Source organism: Wolffia australiana, chromosome 10, assembly GCF_029677425.1.
Source record: "Wolffia australiana isolate 7733 chromosome 10, ASM2967742v1".
Classification (NCBI taxonomy): Eukaryota; Viridiplantae; Streptophyta; class Magnoliopsida; order Alismatales; family Araceae; genus Wolffia; species Wolffia australiana.
Genome location: NC_135844.1, coordinates 5036747 through 5062271, shown reverse-complemented (window position 1 = coordinate 5062271; position 25525 = coordinate 5036747). Strand labels below are relative to the sequence as shown.

Genomic DNA, 25525 nt, shown 5'->3' with positions numbered 1-25525 from the left:
CGTTGAATAAAATATTTACGTTCATTATTATTCCGTGTGATGTTTATAATGAAGTCCACGACTACGTGAAATGACTCAGTGAATCATGATGAGATCATAATACAATGATCACTAGTCTTTAAAAATGTTTTCTAAATATTCCTATTCGATGGATAGTCGAGACGGACATTGAATTATACGGATAGAATAGCACTAACTGATCCTAATTATACGATAAGTATAGCTGATCCTGTTGCTATTAGTGTGGCGACACTATGGTCAAATAGTGGGTGCTCTTTGGAGAAAGAGTTCACTGAATTGATCCGTACGCATCCCTGAATGGTATTATACGTAAACGTCAATCAGGTTGATTTAAGTCACGGTTGTATAAGTGATCCACTGAGCTGAGACACCAAGTACACCTCGTGAGTGGACGACTACATTTCGACTATAACTTATGAGCCTCTGATCGTGGGATTTAAATAAGTTATAGATCGGATGTAGTAAGAAGCTTACAGAGATGATTGAGTGGTCTAGACGGGATCATCCACCCTTAGTATAAGAGGAGATTGACTCAAGGAAGACGATGTAGAAAATACCCTGGCCAGGGTAGTGAGGATATTGACAAAGGCATTCTCCAATGGTCCCCGTTACACATCAGCTCTAATCGAAGGATGGATTAGGGTTTGACGATAAACCATACCCTAAGTTGTTCGACAGTTTCACGTGGATGATGGATTATGCATATACAGTAACCGATGACGTTAAAGGTTCCATGAGAGATTTTGAGACTACTCGGTAGCTTGGCACCTCACGGGATGGAAACTTAACCTATCGATTGGGTTAAATCGATCCTTATTTAATTAATCTATATGTTGATATCGTTAATTAATAAGGCTGGTTAATAAATGTTATTGGGCCATTAAAGTTATTAACTAGAACGATACACGGGCCTAGAGGGTCACACGCACAAGGTCATAAGGACATAGGTGGATATATTTTACTTTGTAGGGTTTTTGAGGAAAAACTTAAGTGAAATATAAAGAGGGAAATGGGTCTCATTTTAGGCACCCATGCAAGCCTGATTTGAGAGCCCCCTCCTTTCTTCACTATTCACATCAACCAAGGAGAGAGTCTCCAAGAGGAGTTGAAGAGCAAGAGGTAGAGAGCCAAGCACCGAGTGATCGCGTGGATACTTCTAGAGGTCGGATGCATGAAGTGCGTTAGAATGATCTCGGAGCGGCAAAGTCAAGGGTTGAACGAGTTCCCCAAAAGGTACTTTCAATGGTTTGTTTTAAAGATTGATTGTGAATCGATCTACACGCTTCCCTGTCCATGGAACGTGTTTTCCATGGTCGAACCAAGGCATCGAAGCCAACAAGTCTATCAATTTACCTATCTCAAATGCTATGAAATATCGGGGGGATAGTAGAGAGGTAATTTGTTTGGTTGAGCATATTAAAGATGATTTCAGCCTTGAATTGCATGAATTATTCTCTGTAGATTATGTCAATGCAGAAAATGGGAAGTTGACGACGATACAAAATTTTTTTTCTTCCACCAACGTTGATTTAAAGCCTTTACCTTCACATTTGAAATATGCATTCCTTGGATCTGGAAAGAATTTTCTATGGATAATCTCATCTTTACTAACTCCTGAGCAAGATCTAGCATTGATTTAGCTGTTATCTACACACAAATGAGCTATATCATGGAGCATTGAAGATATAAGATGGATAAACCCAAAAGCATGTGACAGTAGAATTTTTACAGAGGAAGATTCTAAGCCATCTAGAGAACCACAGAACAGGTTAAACCCCCATATGCCTGAAGGTGTAAAAAAAGAAATCCTTTGGTGTCTAACAACTGGATTCACTTACGCAATCTCAGATAGTCTGTGGGTTAGCCCTATCCATGTGGTACCAAAAAATTCTATAAATGAGGAAACAGAGGAAATACAAACTATAGTAGCTTCTAGTTTAAGAGTTTGTTTTGATTATAGGAAGCTAAACCCAGTAACTAAAAAGGAACACTACCCTCTGCAATTTATTGATCAGAATCTCGAAAAACTTGATGGAGACAATTTCTATCGCTTTCTTAATGGATATTCAGGATACAATCAAATTGAGATCAACAAAAATGATCAAGAGAAAACAACATTCACCTACCCTATTGGTACATTTTCTTTTAAATGAATGCCATTTGGATTATGCAATGCCCCTGCCACCTTCCAACGATGCATCAACGATGTGTTTTCAGAATTAGCTGGCAAGTGCCTTGAAATATTTATGGATGATTTTTCTGTATTTGGAACATATTTTGACAACTTTTTGGCTTACCTTGAAAATGTTTTATAGATCTGCGAGGAGAATCATCTGGTGCTTAGTTGAGAAATGTCCCTCATTATGGTGGAAGAGGGAATAGTGCTGGGCCATCAAGTCAGCAAGAGGGGATTGGAGGTGGACAAGGCAAAGGTCGAAGTGATCAAGAATCTACCGCTGCCCACCAACCTGAAGCAACTTAGAGGCTTCCTCGGCCACACAGGCTTCTAGAGAAGATTTATAAAAGTCTTTGCTCAAATGTCCAAGCCTCTGACCAATCTATTGTCTACCAATGCTAATCTTATTTTTCATGATAGTGTTAAAAGATCTTTTTTCCAGATTAAGGAATTACTCTTTAGTGATAAGATCTTACAAGCTCTTGATTGGAATTTACATTTTGAATTGATGTGTGACGCTTCTGAATTTGCAGTGGGATCTATTTTATGTCAAAGAAGAGAAAAGAAGCCCATGGCCGTTTACTACGCCAGCAATACTCTCGTTGAGGCACAACAAAACTACAGCACAACTGAAAAAGAGTTTCTAGGGATAATTTTTGCTTTAGAGAAGTTTAGATCCTATCTCTTTGGTAGTAAAGTTATTGTTTCTTTGATCATGTCAATTTAAAATTTTTACTTTAAAAAAAAGGGACAAAACCTCAGCTTATGCGATGGATCTTACTCATCTAGGAATCAGAGTTGGAAATTAAGGATAGGAAGGGCGTAGATAATGTAGTAGCTGACCATTTGTCTCGACTTTCACATCACTCTCACTCCCAATAGAGATTTGTTCTCTTATGAGCACATTTTAGAAAGAAGTAATCGATCTCTCCCATGGTAGGCCCATATAGTCAATTACCTTGTTACTAGATTAATTCCGAATGATTGGGATGTAAATGATAGAAAGATTTTTTTTGGAGACATCCAGTTTGACTTTTACGAGGAGCCAGTATTGTTTCATCAAGGTGTTGACCAAATCTTTAGGAGATGCATACCCAAAGAAGAACGATAAAGCGTGCTGAACTTATGTCATTATTCTCTTTGTGGTTGCCGCTATGCAAGTAAGATTACGGCTTTGAAAGTATTACAAAGTGGATTCTTCTGGCCCACTTTGTTCAAAGATGCCTTTAAATTTTGTTATGCTTGCATTCAATGTCAAGCAGCAATTAACATTAGGAAGAATGCTTATGGAACGCGCCTGCTTGCTCCCTTGAAGACATCTTTAGCACTGTCATTCTTGTCATCGACGGCCTGACGGCTAGTATTCTACCTGACTGGCATGCCAAGGCATCAATGAAGACACCCAGATTCAAATATCTTGGGTGAAATCATCCCCGCCTTTATCACGTTTTGATTTCTTTTTGTCCTCTTCGTTTAGTCGCGTTTGTGTTTTTGGTCTCGTATAGTTGTCTTTGTCATGTCATAATGTGTCCACCTTTTCATGTGCCCCTACCCCTTTTATGTTTTTAGTTTATTATTTTATTTGGTTGTAATAGGGGCCTTATATAAGGGCCCCTTAATGGACCCTTCCACCCCGCCCCCTCTTAGTGAACCTTCCTAGGGTTCATCTTGGTTTCCCTATTTAATGGAAGGGGTGGCGCCCCAGGAAAGACATACTAGGAAATATCGTTGTTGAAGTGTTTTCGTTCTGGTTTCAGCGTAAGAGAAAGAAAGGAGCGAAGAGGAAGAGGGACAGATGGAAGAAAAGAAGAGAGAGAGTGTGTGAGGGCTAAGGGAGAAGACAACGTCTGGAAAGTCCCCTGCTGAGCCAGTTATTCACGAGGGAGATGGCTGGTCACTAACTGTGAACTCCGTTCTCCGCGGTTGCTCTGCTAGGCGCAGTCCCCTCTATGCCCGTCGCCTCTATCAGTGGTCAACGAACGCACATCCCGGTGCTACGATTTGCCGCACTGAGCTGTGGGGGACATCATCTTGCAAACATGCGATCAACAACGTCCGCCTCCATTGACCAAGTGCAATTTGTGCACGACTTAGCGTGCAATTTTTTGCCGTGGACTTGGTGCTATTCTACCCCAACAGCAGATCGTTGCGCCCAATCACAAAGTGACACTTCCGAGCCATCCTGACATCCTCCACCTGACCATGGGACGCCCAAACATCGAGAGGACGACGACCCCCCACATATCATAGTAGTGCACTTGAGTGGGCTGACCGATCCTTGTTGGTTGTGGCCCTGCTCGTGCACGATCGCGCATCTTGTCGCTCGGAGTCTGACCGCGCCTTGCCGCTGTCGACATCCTTATACCTCTGACGTCACGCCTGCACCACAGCTGCGATCGCTTCGCGCAACCGCTACTTCCCAAGATGTCGCAAGCACCACGCGAATCTGCTTATCGACCTTCTGCACCTGCCCACCAACGGTTCAGTTGGTTGCCTCTCATCTCAGCCTCACCGGGCGCTCGTGAGGTTCCCCTTCACTGGCAAGCCACCCGCTCACTTTTGCTGCCCGCACCTTTCTGTTCTGATCCATGGTCTGGTCACACTACAGGGCCTTATTGATGCTTGAGCCTTGCGGCCACCGGGTATCACTTTCACCTTCGTCCCTCACCTCCAAGGTCCACCTACCGCTCCAGCATCGTGTCGTTGCCGGTTGTCGAGCTATCTTCCTACACACCTCCGCCTCATCATCCCATCCCGACCGTGTGCATCTACAAGATCTTGCCGACGAGTGGCTCACTGACAAGGTACGTCGTCCTCCCCCTCGCTTGTTATATTACTTCTTACAGTGTACTATCGATTGGCTCCACCACGGTCCGTCTCGAGATAGGTGAGCCAGTTAGTGGGAAAACTACAAAAATCAAGTGTCTCTACTGGTACGGGTCGAGCCCGTCCGTTACGTGCGAGCCCCTACTGATTCATTTCGTTCGGCACCGTAGCAACTGTTGCCTCTCTGATGAGGGTTAGGAGGCCAGCGTTACTATCATCCGACTTCCCCTTCAGAGCTCGGAGACCGGTGACCTCCACATGTCAGGGCCCGCAAGTACGTCCGTGTAGGGCACATATCATTCGTAGTGACATTCTCGTAGGGAATTTATCCGTCGGACGACGTCGTTGATGATGTCCAACACCACTGTCTAGGTAACCAAGCATCGTCTTGATACCAACCGGATGACATCGTACACGACATCCGGCATCAAATGCGTATCAGAGCATCATCTCGATACCCGTCCAGAAGATGACATCGTTGACGTCCGACATCAAATGCCCGTATGCCACTTCACCTCATAATTGAAGTTGAGATTTTTGAATTATGGGCCATAGATTTTACGGGACCGTTCCCAAACTAATGATGGCAGTCAATTACATGTCCAGATGGATTGATGTTATTCCTACCAGGAAAAATGATAATAAGGTCCTTTCCAGGTTCATTCAGCAAAACATTTTTTCTAGATTTCGATGCCCTAGGGCTATCATTAGTGATGAAGGTACTCACTTTAACAATCACATTTTTCATTCCCTCTTGAAGAAACATGGAGTGCACCATAGGATCACTACTCATCATTCTCAAGCAGGTCAAGTAGAAGTATCTAATAGAGAAATTTAAAAAACTTATTAAGAATATTATTAGACCGAATGGAAAGGATTGGTCATACAGTGATGCACTTTGGGATTACAGAACAGCTTTTAAGACGCCATTAGGAGTGTCTCCCTATAGACTAATTTTTGGAAAATCTTGTAACCGGCCTGTGGAAATCAAACATAGGGTGTATTTGGGCTATTAAGCAACTTAACCTCTCCTTAGAAGATGCAGGAAAAAAATAACTACTGCAACTGCATGAACTTCAGGAGCTCCAGAACAAAGCTTATGAGAATTCAAAGATCTACAAAGCTAAGATGAAAGTTTTCTATGATATGCACATCAACCGTCAGAATTTCCATGTAGGTCAAAAGGTATGGCTTTACAATTCGCGCTTAAAGTTGTTCCTAGGAAAATTAAAATTCAGGTGGTATGGCCCTTTTGAGATTCTCAATGTTTTCACTAATGGTGCCATCAAGTTATCTAACCTTAAAACTAATGCAGAATTTATAGCCGATGGTCAACGACTGAAACCCTGTGTAGACACCCCCTCATCACCGTTACCCACTGTTATTTGTTTGAGGAACTCCCAGAATCCTTAGTGCTCTTTTGCCTGCATGACTTGTCTTTGTTTCTTTCCATTATGTTCCTTTTATTTTACCATTATCAGCATTCAGTTCTACCTATTTCAGATCGGTTTTTCCAGACTTTTACTTCCATAACTACCCATCCGCATGTCCAATTCGACCCCACATCATCAAGCACGACACCACCCACTGTTTGCCTTCATTACATATGAATTATTATTTTTTGTGTTCTCCTCGTTTTGGATGCATTTAGGTCCTTGCATGTTAAGTTTGGGGGGTTGCATAACAGGCATACAAATGTTGCACATTGCAAAGTATATTAGTCAAGTCGGATTGTGAATTAGATTGCATGCACAGCCTAATAATCCATAAGTCTTCAGACCTTTGAGGCGTAAATACCCTATGTAGATGTTGTCATGGAGATCCTGTCAGTTAAGGAGGAATGTTGCGCTATTACTATGAGTTTGAAATCATGAGGTCTAGAGCCTCCAATGGGGAATCTGATGGTTGATTTTCTCGGGGTAGGAATCTAACAAGGCACCGAGGGAATTGGGAACTTACCAATGGGTTTATGTGCTATGGGAAGGAGATGGAGTGAGTAGAGGAAAGGGAGAATAAAGGAAAGAGAGGAGTACCGACCTTTCCCTTCTGCTAGCCGAACCTACGTAGTGAATGGGCTCTTCCGACTCAAATTCCCCAAAAGAGTGCATTGAGAACTTCCTTGACATACCCACATTTTCTTTATATGAATGCATCCTCCATGATATTCATTCTATATCACCCCTTTCCAGCCTCTCTGATGATTCTAAAATCGTAGGTTATTTCATGCATAGGTTCTCCCACTACACAGCATTACACGCGCCACTACTGAACAGTCCATCGGCAAGTTATTGCAAGTTAGTAGTGAAAGTAGTTGCAAACAAAATTCATGCATTACACCATGACAATGAGACCCAGCATATGTGGAAAACGTATTCCCTCTTGTATGTTTACCCTCGTATATATAAAGCAATAAAAAAAATATGAAATGAAAAAAAAGAAAAAAAAAACAAAAAGAAAAAAGAAGAAAAAAGGAAAATGAAAAAAAAGAGAGAAAGAAGGTGATCTCTCTGCAGAAAAAAAGAGGGAGTCCTTTTCATCATCTCACTACCTCTCAGCTCACAATCCACTACATTTATCATCGCAATTCAATCTCGGTATGCTAGCAAAATCACTTCAACTATCTCAAACCATGCATGCAAAGTACGTGGGATAATAGCTTTCATCAGGGGAACCTTTTTTTGCTTATATATTATACACTTTTTTGCACCCAAGATTTTAGCATTTCCACAATGACCATCACTCTTATTTCAGCTGCCTGTTATGATGATTAAAAATGTAGGTGCAGTATTGACGATGCACTCTGAGGGGAAGACGTGTTTGGGGAGGGTCTGTAGAACTGGGTAGCCTCTTGTCTGTACGAATGAACATCCATCATCAAGAGCAGGTGAGGATTCAACCCCACTTGCTGAGCGAGCGAGAATCATTTTGTTCTCATAGCATCATACCCACAGATGAGCCCCATCTCGACTCAAATCAAAGCATAGGCTTTGCTCATTGGCTGTTGAGCAAGTCCTAACATACTCTGAGAAGGTCGATCTAGCTGTGGAGTTAGACTCTCATGATTATAAGTGGAACAACAACTAGTAACTGACACTGCACACCTTGACTGTTGGGATCAAATGATTCTATGTATAGCTTCCATTTTTCATGTTTTTTCTATCCGTAGCGTTGGATATATTAGAAAAATTTATAAAGAGAGAGAGCATTAGAAAAATTTATTTACAGATTATTAATAACAAAATACTTGTAATCCAATCCCTCTCTCCATCTCTATATATATCTCTCTCTATTTGATAACTCTTACCAACTTAATCTATATCAATTTCTATTTCTTTATATATCTTGATCTCCATGTCATCTCTTTTCGTATTTCAATATCTAACTGAATCTATGTAGTTATTTCTTTCTATGTATATTTCTCAACTTTAATATATATAGCACCTATTAGAAAATGTTACAAATTCAAAATAAAAGGACTATCATAAAAAAACTAAGAAATCTCACAGTGAAAACTAGATTCAATTAAATTAAGCATGTCTGACAAGGTTCTGTTGAAAATAGAATAATTAGGTCTCATGGGATTTCTGCTATGCCAGTTTGTGAATGTTATTTTCTTCACATGTGATCTATGCATTTAAACTTTCAGGACTTAGGAAATGGAAAATTTTCAGCATGGTAAGAATGCAGAAAAACATTATCTACATTGTTCAATCCATCTATATTCTCCTTCCAAAACGGTATAGGTTTATTCAGAGGATGAATTCTATCCCAAAACAAATACCAGTTAAATTTATTTAGTTAAAATTGTTGCCGAAAATAAAATTGAGTTGGTGGGCCAAGTCAACCTTATTGGATGTATAGTTCCATTTATTGTGACATTATCAACTTGGCCAGACAACTGTTTAGTCGCTCTCTCTAAGTGTTGCAGTAGTGGTTGAGCGAAGAATGGTTGCAACCTAATCTACATATTTGATTAATGACATCACTAGTTGCATTAAAATGCATAATATATAGGATATCCTTTTAAAACATCATGTAGATATAATATGAAAAAAGAAGACATTTCCCAAACCTCATTAAGACTTAACGAAAGCAGGAAGCAATACTTTTATACGGCAATCTTATCAAAGTCGAATCTTTGCTCTGAAACTTTTTCACAACAAGTGGAAATCAAACACATCTGATGCACTAAGCTGCAAAAAAAGGGAGGAATGTAATATGGGATACAAAGTGAGGGGATAATATTTAAAATAGAAATCAAGTGATCCTAATGTTTCCAACTCATGGACTAAAATCAAAGGGACTGGAAGAGTTGTCGGGAGTCACAATATAGATATAAATTTACAGATTTGAAATTATACAGTAGCTTTAAAATGTTGGTTTATTTACACAGTACTTGCCATAGTTTACCCAGTTATTGTGTAGTGGGGCTCTTTTTATGACTACATACAAGTCATGAGTTTCTTCTTTGATTCTAGGATATGACTTAGGAAATTTATCAGAAATTTCTTAAAAATAGATATTAGTTTGTCCACAGTATGTAGCTTAAATCAACTCCGTAGCCCACTATACCATATATTCCTTAGAAATTTATTTGCCGTGTATAAAATATTGCTTCTCATGATGATAATGTTGGTTACAGTAATTATCAGAATTTTCGGCGTTATTAAATGCATGTGATTCTAAATACATCTAGGAAATTATGGAATGAAAAAATAATTCGTTTACAGTACAAAACATCATGAGGAGGGGTCAAACACAATTTATTATAAACCCGCTGGAATAAGAATGAGGAAATTATGAAAGATTGGATCCAAATCCAAAGGTTAATTAATGACTGCCCTGATTCTTTATCACCGTGGCTTCAAATAATTGGAAGAAAAAAAACAGTAATAGTAATCGCTAAGAAATTGTGAAAGAATATACTATCATTATTCATTATATAGATACTTCTTATAATTTAACTCTGGATTCCAAATTATTGCAAACTTATGTACAACTTATAAGAAATAAAAAAATGATTATATGTTACACTATTTTAACCCTTTTCATCATAATATTTCACTAATTTTGTAAGTTTTTTTGTTGAATCATAGCATAGAGCCATATCCCTCGATTGCTTCAAAAAACATCGGAAATATTCTCATGTAACAATGTTTTAGCCCTTGTGTACACCACATGCCGTATGTAATATACTTCACTTGGTGCTCTCTAGCATCCTCCCATTGATTGCAATTCTGTGCGCGAAGGCCTACAATTGCTAGATGATAACATGGAGTAATTTTGTGATGAATATATATGATAATGTATTACTTAAGTACTCATTTTTTGCCCTACACAACTATAACAAATTTGTAGGATTAAAAATAGAAAATGCAATTGCTTGTCCAGTCCAAAGTTTTTAAATTTTGATTTATGAATTTAAGCCGACTTATTATTTTAAAATGAGGATATTAATTTTACTATTTTTTGCGTTGTTACAAAATGTTAGATTTAAGCATAAAAATAGCGCATTATGTATCCCAATGGGAGAATCGTAATATTGAAAAATGATGAAAGGTCCAGCTTAACCTCTCTTAGATATTATGTATAATGATTATTGACTTGTGAAACTTACTTCTCATTTAAAGTTTTTGAACCGGTTTGCTATTAATGGATAAATGAAAATAAAGACAGAGGATGAATTTGACTTTAAAAGAGGTTGATTATACCATCAAATCAGATAAAGAGCTTAAATCATCAAGGCATCTCTATTTTAATTTCTCTTTCTCCCTTTTTGGAATTACCCTAGAAGTGATCAGCCAATAAATTATCAAGAATCAGAAGGATATAGATAAAATGTTTGCTTATTATTATTAAACATTACCTTTTTGTCTCACATACATTTATATTAATTTCAAATGACACCAACAACGTCGAAAACTCATATTCAATATAAAGTTACAATAATTTTGCTTTACAGAATATTTTAGATAATTATGCTATTTGATATCTTCTGTTGCCAACATTTACTACTGGTTGTGGGTGCTGATGCCAACAAAAAGCAGAATACTTTACATAATTTATTTCATGTCCAAAAAACATTAAAATGTTTTATAAAGTAGTAAATGTTCCTACAAATAAAAAAGTAAAAAATATTAATTTGAGCATAGGTAATTTTTTTTAGCTTAGCAAAACATAATGTTTTTAAACTGATTAAAATTTTAAAATCATAAAAGCATATTTATATATTTTTTTTACAGAACATGAAACATTTTCAATACCATCATACTGTGGATTCCACCCCTTCTAACGTTTCCAGGGTAAGGGGATGAGTGCAGAGTTTGTCACATTAAAAATACGCTTTAAAATATATGCTAACCCTCATTATAATGTATCAAACTAGCCATTTGATTCTATTTGATTATTTGACAAATAATAAAATATTTCCTAAACCCTCTCCAAATTAAGCAGGAGAGTGATTATAGATTCATCAATGTTCAACCTTGCATCCACGTTCATTTTTATTGCTCTTTGTATGTTCTTGAATCTGACATAGTCCTTTCTCACTATGAAAGTTTTCCAGAATTCTACAATAAATCACATTTAGAAAATTTAACTATTCTAGCCTTTCTATAAATTAACTGATATCAAACTTTTGGAAAATAATTTATAAATTTTCTATTTACTTACATGCATATCTTAAAGTAACTTAAAAAAACAATGTTATATAAGTCTGTCCCACTTCTAGTGTAATCTTAAATATTGCAAGAAACCTTGTTAAATATTGCAAGAAACCTTGTTATTTCCATCATTTCATCATTGTACACGAACTTAGTATGTATTTCCTTACTTTAGTAATTTTCTTACATTTTTTTAATTCATATTTTTACCTTATTGTTTGTGTGTAATAGTTTCAATTAATTGGTAAATCATTTTAAGACTAATCTATTATTGTATGACTAATTTAAAAATATTTATTGTATGTGTACATTGTTGTTTCACAGCTGTGTTTGCAATTCCCTCTCTATTCCCAACTCAGTTATGCTACTTTTACAATTTCTCAGCCAGAGCTTTGTCTCCATTACTATTCTTTTATTAATAAATTATATTTTCTATTCGACTTCTGACCTAATTAATCTACAGTTGAAACTATCTTCATTGAAAAATTAATGTCGTTTTGAAAGTTTGGCTTTCTTTTTACTTTTTAACCATAGACTGCGCTTATTTCATAACCCGTTTGTCAAGTCGTCTTTTTTGAAAATAACAGTGCTATTGCATTGGGAAGCATTCAATTCTGCTTGTTCTCTTGTGTTCTCTATGTGGAGGTCTCAAAGAAGGCTAGCCTAATGTGTAAGCACAGTGGTGAACTGTACCGAACCCTTTGACAACCCATTCCAAACTGGGGGGGAGTTTTCTTTGAGAATCACTAGTGCCCCAAGTGCCTTTGGAGATAATGAATACCATCTTCAGAATCTCTTTTCCTTCCCAAAGACGGCCAAAGTTCTCTTAGCAGTCAATGTCTGTGTTGTGTTAGTGATCAAAGCCCCCTCCACTTCTTTTTACAAGTCAATAAAAGAAATTGTGCAATCACTAAAGCATCTAATATTGTTTTTGGGATTTGTATATAATATAAATTTCAGAGACAAAATTAATGTCATGAAAAATGTTTTAATTGTAGCTTATTCCATTTAATATTTGTTGTATACAAATTGGATAAATTGGCTTAATTAAGATTTATTATAATTCAAGTAATTTAACTGAAATACGTCTTTGTTAAAGTGATCGGTGTCTTATTGATAATAATACCATACAATAATGTATTATATAATTATTAATTATAATATAAGTATTAAAATTAACAATCATATTAACTATAATTAATAATTATATAATATAATTTAATTAAAAATCAAGGTCTCCTTACCCTTATATTGAAAATAAAAATTTGAAGACAAAAATAAACTTTTCTTTGAAGGAAATTTAAATTTATTTGTAACAACAAAAACAGTTAAAGTTTCTCTCTCGTTCTATATCCGAGGGTTGTAGATCAACAATTTTTTCAGGTACCAATATATCTATCTCTACATCTACCACAACTGTCACCCTTTAATTTGAGGGATTTCTATTTTATAGAATCATAAGTTAATTAGGCTCCAAAGTTCAACAACGAGTATAAAGTGTATGGATTGTGCAATTAAAACCTAAGCATCCCTAGGAATTGGATGACATTTGAGTTTAAAATGTTGTTGACCATTTGTCAAAAAGTTATTTATTGATAAAAATTACCATCATTAGACTTGAGTTTCTCCTTATAACGTTCTGGCACTCTCATGAAGTTCATATGTGTTCTTTTAGAACTTCTGGCGTTCTCATGAAATTGATGTGTTTTTTTTATAAATTATGGCACACTCTATGATTTATTTGAGAATCCACTTCTTACCCCGTGATAACATGCAAATAGGAGCTAAATAAGTAGTAATTTCATCATTTTTTTGGCTTTTAATGCATAAAACATGGATTTTTAATGCATGCTATCATCATTTTAGGTTAAAGTAATAAATTCCTTGAATTGCAAGTTAAATAATAATTTTAATGAATATTTTGGTCAATTTTTACACTTTAAATGTTTTTAAAATGAATTTTAAATGAAATTAAATGATTAATTGACCTATTTCTATAAATAAAAAGAAAAGAAACAAATTAATGGAAATTTAGAAATTAATAAAATAATTTTAGGCATTAATAAAAAAAAATTTAGGATTTATATTTTATAATTACAAAACGTTTTTTACTTTAAACTGGCCCTTATTGGGCCAGTTTTGGCGCTGAGGCGGGTGCAACATGGTGCAGGGCATACGAGACCACTGCAAACCAATAAGCGTGCGGATTTGTGTCTTCAGTGCATGACACACGCATACGTAGTGCCGTGCGTGTCGTGCACCACAGGCAACTGCACGCTGACTAATAAATCCAAAATAATAGTAATATATATGTGCAATTCTAGCTAATTTATCTACTTCTTTATCTTTATCTGGATTTATTATCAACATTTATGTTAATTTGTGAAAAATCATGAAATAAAATCACCTTTTCTAATTTGGAGTTAATTATTGTCATTTGTGGGACTAACCCCACTTATCTCAATGAGTTAAGTGGAATGAATCTCACTCTCTTCTTAGTTTATGTGGAAGATGCATGAATTAGGTGACACTTTCATGAATAAAGGGGATAATTAAATGAAGAGGAAGCTATTTGGACTAGAGGAGCAGGCTCAGCCACAACCCTGGGCCAAGAAAGAAGGCCCAAAGCAAGACAGTTGGCTCTAGTCTAAAGGCCCACTAAGGAAGCTCCACTAAGCCCACTATGAGAGGCATGTTGGGCCAAAGAAAGGAGGGCAAGGGGAAGGTCCAGTCATGATTATTTATGAACATTTCAGGGGCCTGGATGCTGATTGGAGGACAACCTTGGACGTGGATCCAAGCCAGAGAAGAAGATCCAGCCATTCAATCCATAATCATCCAAGGGTGGAGACTTAAAGATAACACCTTTGATGCTAATTAAGGAAAAAAGTCTTGAACGTCCATGGGGTATTTCAAAGGTCTCAATGCTGATTGGTGGACCATAATGGATGTGGATCATGATCCTGAAAAGAAGATCTGGCCATCCATTGTATTAAAAATCCAATGGCTCTCATTTGCTCTCTCTCCCTATATAAACCCCTTCACCCTATTCTAATATTCATCTTTTGATTCAATCCCAAGTAATGTTTGCTGGCCTAAGTGCAATTGAGTCATAGATATATTCACATCAGTGAGTGCCAGGCTGAGCAGGAAGCATCCAGGGCTGAAGAAGTTGGTGGAAAGGAGAAAAAGAAGTCCCTTGGGCCTTGGAGGGTGTGACAAAGAGATTACCTTCTTATTTCTCCTTTTTCACTCTTTTCTAGTCGTCTTTTGTCTTTTGTTTACTTTGGATCAGCTAGCCAATATCCCGAAGGTTCCAATGCATCCAACCATGCTCTAAAATTCATTCTAGCACTCATTCTAGAGTGAATTTAGTGAAGTCCGTTTTTTCTCTCTCCTCCACCAAGCCACTTTCCCCATTTGGCATCCAGACTTGGCCAAATTTCGACTAAGTCCAGAGCGCCAGACTGTTTCATTTCCTATTTTGTTTTGGCTTTAAAATACTCCTAAAAAATCCCAAAAAATTATTTTCTGCCTACTAATATTATTATAATATTATAATAATATTTTAACTTTCTTTGTTTTATATTTTTATTTAATTAGTTATTTATCTTCACATGTAGTAAACCTACTTCTAAAATTATTAAAAAATATATAACTAAAGCACAAATTCTTAAGGAAAAACCCTTGCTCCCTGTGGATCGACCCTTACTCTCCCTACGCTAGTAAGGTTATTATAAATTTTTGTTGTTTCAATTCGGATAAACCAACGACACTAATTAGTGAAGTTAGCTCATCACTAATTACCCCAAAATCTGAAATATCACTAACCAATCGCATGCGGCTTAACTCGCTGCGTTCGACGCAGCGAGTTAAGCGCATGCACAGCGCTGAGTGGGTTTTCTCCCTTGCAAAGCAGGCGCACGTAGTGCTGTGAGCACGGAGGAAAACCCGTACACGATACCAAAAAGGAGAATGCCGCTGCGTTGTATGCTATGCGTGCAGATTCGTCATTGCCATTTCCAACTTATTCAAGCAACAAAATTGTGGAAATCGGGTCTTCATTGCGCGGAATTCACCCATATAGATTCTCTGATAATCTCTGGTATCTCTAAACTCCGTTTGCTTTGATTTTATCTTTGATTTCACACTTAATGTAGCAATTTGAGGATTCCGTTTATGTTCGCCATTGGTTTTCCAATTTTTGATTTTAATCGGTTTGATTAGTAGATTTTAGTTCGTTTTTAAATGGGTTAATAGCACGGTACATCCCAAACCGTGTCCAAAGTCTACGAGTTAACCTTAGCTTTTTTTTTGGTACGGTATATCCCAAACTCACTAAGTTGTCTGCGACATATCCCGGTGATGACGTGGAGTCCATCGTGGCTGCCAGGTGGATCTCCGGCCAGATTTTGACCTGGCGGAACCCACCTGGATTCCACGTCATCACCGGGATATGTCGACCTGCCAAGGGTTTTTCAATAAGAGAGAGAGAGGCATTCTAGAGAGAGAGAGAGGCGGGCTAGAGAGAGAGAAGGAGAGAGAGGTTGTAGAGAGAGAAAGAGAGGTGTTCTAGAGAGAGAGGCATTGTTCTCTAGAACACCTCTCTTTCTCTCTCTAGAACTTACCAAGGTTTTCTGATAAGAGAGAGAGAGGCATTCTAGAGAGAGAGAGGAGGGCTAGAGAGAGAGAGAAGGAGAGGGATAGGTTCTAGATAGAGAAAGAGAGGCGGGCTAGAGAGACAAAGAGAGGTATTCTAGAGAGAAAGAGAGGTGTTCTAGAGAACAATGCCTCTCTCTCTAGAACACCTCTCTTTATCTCTCTAGAACACCTCTCTTTCTCTCTCTAGCCCGCCTCTCTTTCTCTATCTAGAACCTCTCCCTCTCCTTCTCTCTCTCTAGCCCTCCTCTCTCTCCCTCTAGAATGCCTCTCTCTCTCTTATCGAAAAACCCTTGGCAGGTCAACATATCACGGTGATGACGTGGAATCCAGCGTGGCTGCCAGGTGGGTTCCGCCAGGTCAAAATCTGGCCGGAGATCCACCTGGTAGCCACGATGGACTCCACGTCATCACCGGGATATATCGCAGACGACATAGTGAGTTTGGGATATACCGCACCAAAAAAAAAGCTAAGGTTAACTCGCAGACTTTGGACATGGTTTGGGATGTACCATGCTATTAACCCTTTTTAAATCAGTTAGAATTAATCAATTATGAATTTCCTATTTGGAATCCTAACTGTCCCTTAAATCACATAAAAATCGTGAATCTTATTCTGGATCTCGTTCTTCTTAAATGAGCAAATCGTGAATCGTATTCACGATTTGATATTTTTGGATATATTTACAATTTCAAATTAATTAAGATAAAATAAAAATATAATAAAAATGCTCTTAAAAATAGCATAAAAATTATTTTTGTGATTCCTTAAAAATAGTAAAATATCCTCTGACAAATAAAAACAATTCAAGAAATAAAAAAAACTGAGAGTTAAATCAATTTTAGAAATAGATTTCAAATCCATTAAAAAGAACGTTACAAAAACAAAACATGAAGGATTTTAAATCATGAATTCTCTGTTTAAAAATCTCCTGTTGGAGTATATGTGATCAATCTAGTCTTATTAAACTCGGTAATATAATCCAAAAAAATTATAGATTTTAAATCAAATAAAAAGACAAACTTGAGTGATTTTATATCATTAAAATCATTTAAGTTCAAAAGGAGAGAATGTTAGTTAAAATTTACACGTATTAGCATTTAAATAAGTAATTAGAACATCATTTCATTCAGGTTTCGAATTCTAAATATTAATTAGAGAGAAAAGTGAATATTTCCTATCGCCTCCCTAGGGTTCGACCCCTTACTAAAGCATTAAGGGATATATAAATTTAGCGATTAAGTTTGAAAAACTCCCTAAAGAACAACATACAAACACTTATTTTTGAACTTGTCACCCCACTAACTTAAAGGTCCATATTGAGCTACTTAATCACCCTTCATGCTTTGTGTTTGACCTCAACAGAGAAAGGACAGGCTTTGGCATCAATGAGTCGAAAGTGACATGCTGAAATTAGTCGTGTTAGTTATTTCAGATGGCCAGGGTGTGTCTATTACCATTGTGTACCAATATTTTATGTAAAACATTCTTAATTTGATGGTGCATTACCTGTAATTATAACTCGAGGCTACATGGGGAAGTTCTTTGAAATAGCTCTGAAATCTTTATATTTGAAATAGGATACCCATTCACTAGTACGAGTGATGGAGCACCAGATCCCGCCCTTTCAAGGACGATGCCGAAGTCCATGTCGTCACCAGCAACACCTGCCGGCTCAAGCCCCACCACTACGGCACGTCAAAGCGAGGGCGAAGGTATCTAGATAGTTTTGATTTTCTCGGGCCATTATCCTCACAAAGGCCCTTTTCATTTCTTCTTTTTTCCCTTTTACCCTTTTCTCTTTTTGTTTTGTTTGAAAACATTTGTATTAGTATCTTAAGAGGGGGCCCCTTTCCTAATGGGCCACCCCCTCTTTTGGTCCCTCCTTAGGGCCCATCACCCTCCCTACATAAGGAAAGGAGAGGGTGCCCTAAACAGAAGATTTGTGAATTTTTGGAAAAACAAGTAGCCTGACAACCTCTTGAGAGAGGAAGACAAATATAAAAAAAGGGAAAAAAAAAATAAAGAGAGGCGAACAGAACGGCAATGGGGCCAACAGCCGTCACCTGCGCCATCGCCGTCAGCCCCGCGTCACCCAGCCGCTCAAGGTTTTTGCCGCCGCCCGCCACAGGAGACCCTCAGGCCACCGCAGCCACCAGATTCTGCCGAACCCTTCCCGCACCTACACCGTCGGCGTCAGCCTCGCGCTGCCTAGCCGCTCAAGATCCGGACCCTGAGGCCGCCGTAGCCACCGGATTCTGCCGTCGGAACACCAGCCTGCGTCTACGATGTTGTCGTCAGCACCGCGCCGCTGTCATCACCATCGTCACACCCACCGTCGACGCGTCGCCGTCCGGCCCGCTATGCCGTCCGCGATTCCAGCTGTTCACCTCTGTCAGTCCGGCTGCTGCCCGATGCCACCAGGCCTGCCATGCCGTCCAGCCCTCACTGCGCCGACCGTGGCCCGTCGCTCGCGCCAGCCCGTCCAGCTTACCTCCCGACGTCGCTCATCCCGCAGCACCGTCCGTGGCCCGACCGTTAACGTCGACCCGTTCGGCTGCCGACCTACACTGCCCTGCCCGTTGTGCCGCCCGCGGCCCCGTCTTCCCGTGTAAGCCCATCCGGCTCATTGTCCGACGCATGCCCGCGCCTCGCAACCGCGCTGCACTGCCGTGGCATCTCCAACTCCATTTCCCCGCGTCACTGCTTCTAAGGCGCGTTCAGCCACCAATTGAGCCACGCCATGCTCATCTCCAGCACGACTCCACCGACCCCGCCAACTAGTATTTCTACATCAACAGTCGTACAACTCCTGGACGATGTCACCTAGAGGTACCTCTCTCCTCTAGCCTGGCCGTTAATTATCTGTTGTCGTATACCTCTTCGATTTGCACTCCACCATGCTCGGGATAGAGTAGGTGAGAGTGTTATCAGTATAGCATTCTGTGGGCCAAAGGCCTTGTAAAGTGTAATAGACTAATCCTAGGGAAGGAATAAAATACACCACTAACCGAACCATCTCACTACGGGCCCATTAAGGGCCCATTAGTGCAGGCCCGGTAGGGCCCATATATTAGGCCTAATATATTCTGGGCCTGACTTTAGTCAGGCCTAGTTTTTCTCCAACGACTGGAAATCCAGTCGTTGGACAGTCCAGCTGCTGACTGCAGCTGGACTGGACTCCAAGGGTCATATTTTTAAATATGACCGTTGGAAGGAATATTCCCCTCAGGGAATATTCCTTTTGACTTTTCTTCCTCTTGTGAATTATTAAGTTGTATAAAAGGGGCCAGGGTGAAGTAAAGAGATGATCCTTTTGATTGTGCCCTAAAATTTGTTTCACTCTCTCTCCCTGGCTCACTCTCTCTCTCTCCTCAGTTTCTTACAGAGAGTATAATGGACACTAGAGCGTCCAACGAGTATCTTCCCCTAGGTACGGGCTGAGCCCGTCCGTTATGCGAGAGAACCAACGGGCTCAGTCCGTTTGACGTCGTAAGTTCCTTCGTCGTTCCGACGAAGGTTAGGAGGTCACCGTCACCGTCATCAGTTGCCCGCCCGGAGCACGGAGCTCGGCAAACCCCTTGAGTTGGCCTGCAGGTACCGTCATCTAGGCTTGCATCACATCACGTAGACGCCTCTCCGTAAGTTCACACCGACGGACGGTGTCTTTGACGACATCTGCATATCTCTCCGGTATCCAAGCATCATCTCTGTACCGACCGGATGACATCCTAGACATCGTTCTGCATAAAAGAATTTATAGGAATACAATGTCATCCAGCTATTTTGCAAAACAAAATTTTCTCCTTTCTTTTCTGCACAAAAATAACCACCATCTAGATATGATTGATACAATGCACAAGTGATACTGTTCATTTTCTCAAACACATCTTCCTATAACACATTTAGGTCCAAGCTGATCTTACTTTGGGTCGTACCATAAAGAGTCCAATATTTTTTTATGGATATTAAGAGCAAATTGGTTGTTTCTTTTGAAATAGATAATGATAAATTTAAGAACTCAATTCCAAATATATGACGTTTTTTTATGTTAGAATTGAATTAAAAACCGTTCTGTGATAAAAATGATAAAAACATTTAAATTTCTGAAATACGTTTTTGAAAGTAAATGTATTTTTTAATCTGGAACGTATCAATAATGTCTATGTAGTTTGATTTGGAAAAAACTCATACACAGTTAATGTTTTATTACAGTCATTTTCTCCAGTAAAAAACTCAATATTTAATAAATGGCCCAACTTGGGGAAATATTAACCTAATAGTGATTTTAAATTTAAAAAATAGCGTTTTAATTTCTGATGATAATAAAATACTTATTCATCCTCACCTCAATAGCCCATTGACGTTTTGGCATCAGGAGATGCATAAAACAAAAGTATAGACTTGAAGTGGATCATGAGCCAAACTAAATAACAAGTCACATGAGTTGACAAATGAATTTTTTGTAAATACCGACATAACTATGACATTTGGAACATTAGTTATGGGGCCTGATGAAATCAGTTTCTCTCATTAAGTATAACCCCTGTATCCCTCCCCTCCTTATGAACTTATTTATTAGAAATTTCTTTCACATTTTCTCTCATTTTTTTTGCACTAAATCACTGTCATTACTTTAAGTCTTACACCCCTATTTAGTGAAAATTGTTTGTTAAAATGGTTAATCCAAAGTAACTATTTAGAACCATATAAAAAAACAAACAAAATAGAGTTTTAAAATTAAGAATTCCATATATAATCCTTTTTCTGGAAGGTATTTTATATTTCTATATTTAGCATCAATTACACATTTCTCAATCCATATTTGGAATATAGTTTTCTTTTATTTTTTATTTTGGATTCTCATCAATATTTCCCCTTCTTTATATTCATAGAACACTAAACCTGTCCATTTTGGACAATGCTATATGTTCCACTGCAATTATGAGGATATATTTTTATCACATAGTTTGATCACGTGTAGTGGGAAATTAATATGCAGTACGTATGCATAAAAATACGCAGTAACATTGGTAAGAAGAGAGAAAAGGCTGGATTTGTTTAGTAAGATAAATTTTCAACTATTAGTATCAAAGGGCCTTATAATTAAGCACGTATTTTCTACTCTAAATTGAATCCATAATTCTATAATTTCACCCAATAGATAAAGAGTTAAATAAAAATGAATCAAAATATACTCTATAATTTTCTTTAATTAATTTGTTTACAGACAAAAGGTTAATTTTGGAATTAGTGAATGATAAAACAATCCTTCAAAATCAGCTCTTCTCTCGTGTCCAGGGTGAGACAATAATCTCTCAGTAATTTAACATGCAATTGTATCCTATTTGTAGAGACAGTAAATGGTTGGTTTTTATTACAGGCCAGTTGTCTAAAATTATTGCAAGGTCTTTGAAATGTGCACAGTAGCACCAGAGTCAATCAACTAACTAGACTCAAGAACAGATGCTAGATTTGGCTCATATATTGGTACTTATGAAATATTAGCTAATATGCGCTTCCCTGTCCTTTTAGTGTAGTCTTTCTTGGTGCAATGAAGCTTTCTACAGAAGTGATACATGACTATAGGGGTCAAATTATTCGCCTTATTGTTTCCATTTGCTGCATGGTTCCTGATATTTGTGAGCAGTCAGCACTGGTTGTTATCATTGTAAACTAATAAGTTAATGATGTTCATCTTATACTCAAGCATAACAGCTGCCTAGCGTTCGTCTTCTTGGACACAGTCAATATCCTTTCGAACATGTTTCCAGATAGAATTTTTTGATTTTGACCCATTTGGGGTGATATGCATGTGACTCTGCATCTCTCTCCTCATTTCAATTGGCCAGCTTATTTTTAATAAAACACAAGTCAAATTCCATGTACCCAAGCTACAAGGGCAGCACTTACTTCCACTTGGGGAAATTATATCCATTTAACATGGGGACTCAGATACTATAGCATAAAAAAGAATCAATCTTCAACACAAACAATTGTAACTTCATGCAAGAAGATTATTACTAACGAATTACACATAAAACTTATAAAGCATGGTAACATGCCTTTCTTGATATTTTATATTTAATGCGCATGCTCAACATTAAGCCAATGTTAATATGAACAAAATAATCCAACAAAGATGAGCGCGCATTAATCTCAACTATTTACATGTAAGGTTGAAAGACATGGATACAGGTATAGATGAAATTTATGTAAGTTAGAAAATAATTGCTATTGTATGGTGAAATAGGTAATTACATAAATTTTCATGATTCCATTCCAAAATAATATGAGACTTTCACTTTGACAATCAAACATCTTAAAATGTAGTAAGAAAGCTAAAATTTAGTTCTAACATTAGAAGTCAAGAAAACAGTTATGTAGTTCAAGATTTCAAAATAAAAAGACGATTATAATTTCATAATTTATAAACAATAGGCCTTTTTCACTCTTGATCATGAGCCTCACTCGAGTATCAGTCTATTGGGCAGCTCTTAAGATGTGGCCACAAGGGGCAAAGCATCAGTGGCCTCCCTAAGCGGGCCACACGACGTACTGGTTGCCAGGAAAAGAGGAGGCCTGCTTGGGCTATAGAATGACTCCAGCAAGCCTGTGGCTAGGTAAGCATGTCCAAAACAGGATGCTGGAAGCCCTAATGTGTTATCCTTTTAAACAGGACAAACCATAACATGACCCCTTAATGAATTAGCCCTAATGTGCAATCGTCCACCTAATTAATAGTCTCATCTTAATGTTAAGAGCATTTCGGACGTCGTCCCCGCCGATGCGGCGACAACATTGTTGGAGGAAACTATCCTCCAACAAGATAGATTCATAATGATATTCAGACACCTTCGAAATGAAACATCGACTAGCGGGTAAGATATTAGGTAGTAGCAGAGCCAGTAAAAAGAAGATCCTTCTAAAGCTTTTGCAGTAGACACAGATCCAGGGGCTTCGTCTTTTCGCGGCTAATAGTAACATCTTAAACAACAGATGTTCATAAACAAAACTGCACAAAACTTAAGAAACCATGTACCAAAAGATCCATGATTTCACCAAGCCTTCCAGGTCGCGAGAACATGGTTCACCACATCTGCCACAAGCTCTTTGTCCGCGGTAACAAGGAAGTCAGCCCACTCCTGCCCCAGATCAGAAACCTTTGAAAACTCCACCAGATACTTCATGCAAGTGCCCTTGAGCCCAGGAAGCCTGTAAAGATGAGCCGTCTTCAGTGTTTCAAGCACGTTATCCATAGCAATTTCCTCCGATAAGCTGTCATTGCAGGCCCGCCGTAGATCACTCACATCGTACTTGTCCGCCGCGCGAAGAAGCAGCAGGCGGTGGGCGAGAAACTCTTCTCGGCCGGCGCAGCCATACAGATATCGAAGGAAGACTTCGCAGGCGGCGACCGACATGTCGGTGATATCGATGGTGGCCAAGTTCTTCTCCTTTGTGTCGTAGGAGAACATGCTACGAAAAACGGGGGAGCGCGCGGCGAGAACTGCGAGATGGGCGGCGATAGCCCCGTCCGCGGTGTTGATAGTAATATCAGTGCTGATTCCGTCAGCGAGCATCTGACGAACGGTCGCAAGCGCCGCATCCGTCATCACCGTTGAGAAGTGCTCCTCGGCCCAGCACGAATTCGGATTCCCGCTACCGCCCTGCATCGCGGAAGATGAGAAAAAGGGCTTAGGTTTCGTGTGAGTGATCGCCTCTCGTCAAAGCTAAAGTTCTACTCTATATAATACTTATCCATGCACACGTTGGCTCGACATGATCGATTAGAATCTAACTTTCTTTCTTCTCTTTCTGCTCGTCTTTTTTTTTTTCGGTTCGTCTCTTTCTTTCCATCTATTTCCAGTTCTTACTCTGTAGGTTTGTTTTTCGCCCAGAGACGGTAGTATTATTTCCGAGGAGATTAATTTTGGGCGGCACATATATATCTACATAAGAAAAATAGACGAAATAATTCTACCGTCACTAGCTATTGTTCGTCTCTTTAATAACAATAGATGGCGGCGTAACAGTTGGTCCGAGGAGAGTCCGGGGGAAGGAGATTTACCGCCTTCAAGTCGATAACTCTACATCAATGCTGAGCTTGCCGCAGAACGAGGGGTCCAGATCAGTGGTCCAGAGGAAGTCAGCGCGGCGTGTGAGCGGTCTGTCGCAGACCTCTGCGAATAACAGTTAGAAGAAATTAGTTTAAGAGAGATGTTCAAATTATTAAATTAATCCCGTAAATCAGTCGAAACGTTTTCCTGACTGGCCAATGACCAGAGGACAGTGATTTGTGTGCAATTTCTCAAACTTAACTGCTCTGTTGACGAAAGAACCGGCTGGACAGATGACTGGCGTGCCTTTCTATCCTATTCTGCTCTGCAATTGTTGTGTTTCCCTTCTTTTATGACTACGTAGTTACGATCAAACCAGCATCTTGTGCTCTATATATGGGCAACATTTGGTCTGTTTTTCTACACGGGAATATCATCACAAGTATAGATGATGAAGTTGTAGCTCTCTCCATTCTCACTTCTTCCTTCTTTGGTGTGAGGCCTTCCTACAATTTATTCGCCTATGCTTGAAGGTATGGATACCTATATCTACGCATATATCGGATAAGTAGACGGACACTAATTAATAAGACTTTTGAGAAAGCTTAAGAAAGTCGGTAAAGATAGACATTAAAGAATTTTAGGCCTTTGAAATAAGTTTGAAACAGGCAGAGCGTCAACCGATGGTTCTGCGACCTCGCTGCATATCAAAAATACAAACAGGAAAGAAAAGGCACCGAGTTGGTTTGATTGACGGCGGTCGCCAGTGAATGAGACGAGCCGGACGACGAAGGAGGCAATAGGATGACAATCTTGAACAAGCGATGACGCCGTAGGGTAAAGCTCTATGATTATTGTGTTACTCTTCTTTAGGCACAGTTGCCTGCAAAAGATATCTTGAGATTACTGAAAATCTATGAATCATGGAAGAAAGAGAAATTAAAATAAGCCTACGTTATTGAACGAAACAATTTAAGAAGATAGAAGTTAAGATCAGAGGACAGACACGTTGAGGCTTGGGAGAATGGCTAAAGAACATGGAAGAAAAATATGATATGATAAAGAGACATATTGCTATGACCAGTTCCATTGCCGATTTTGAAGGGGTCGGAGTTCAGGGGGT

At 38.7% G+C, this 25525-nt stretch overlaps 1 pseudogene; it reads right to left on the bottom strand.

The window, feature by feature from the left end:
• Positions 1-23403: 23403 nt before the first annotated feature.
• On the bottom strand, positions 23404-24181 carry LOC144708252 (BTB/POZ domain-containing protein At1g55760 pseudogene; annotated as a pseudogene).
• Between the last annotated feature and the right edge of the window lie 1344 nt (positions 24182-25525).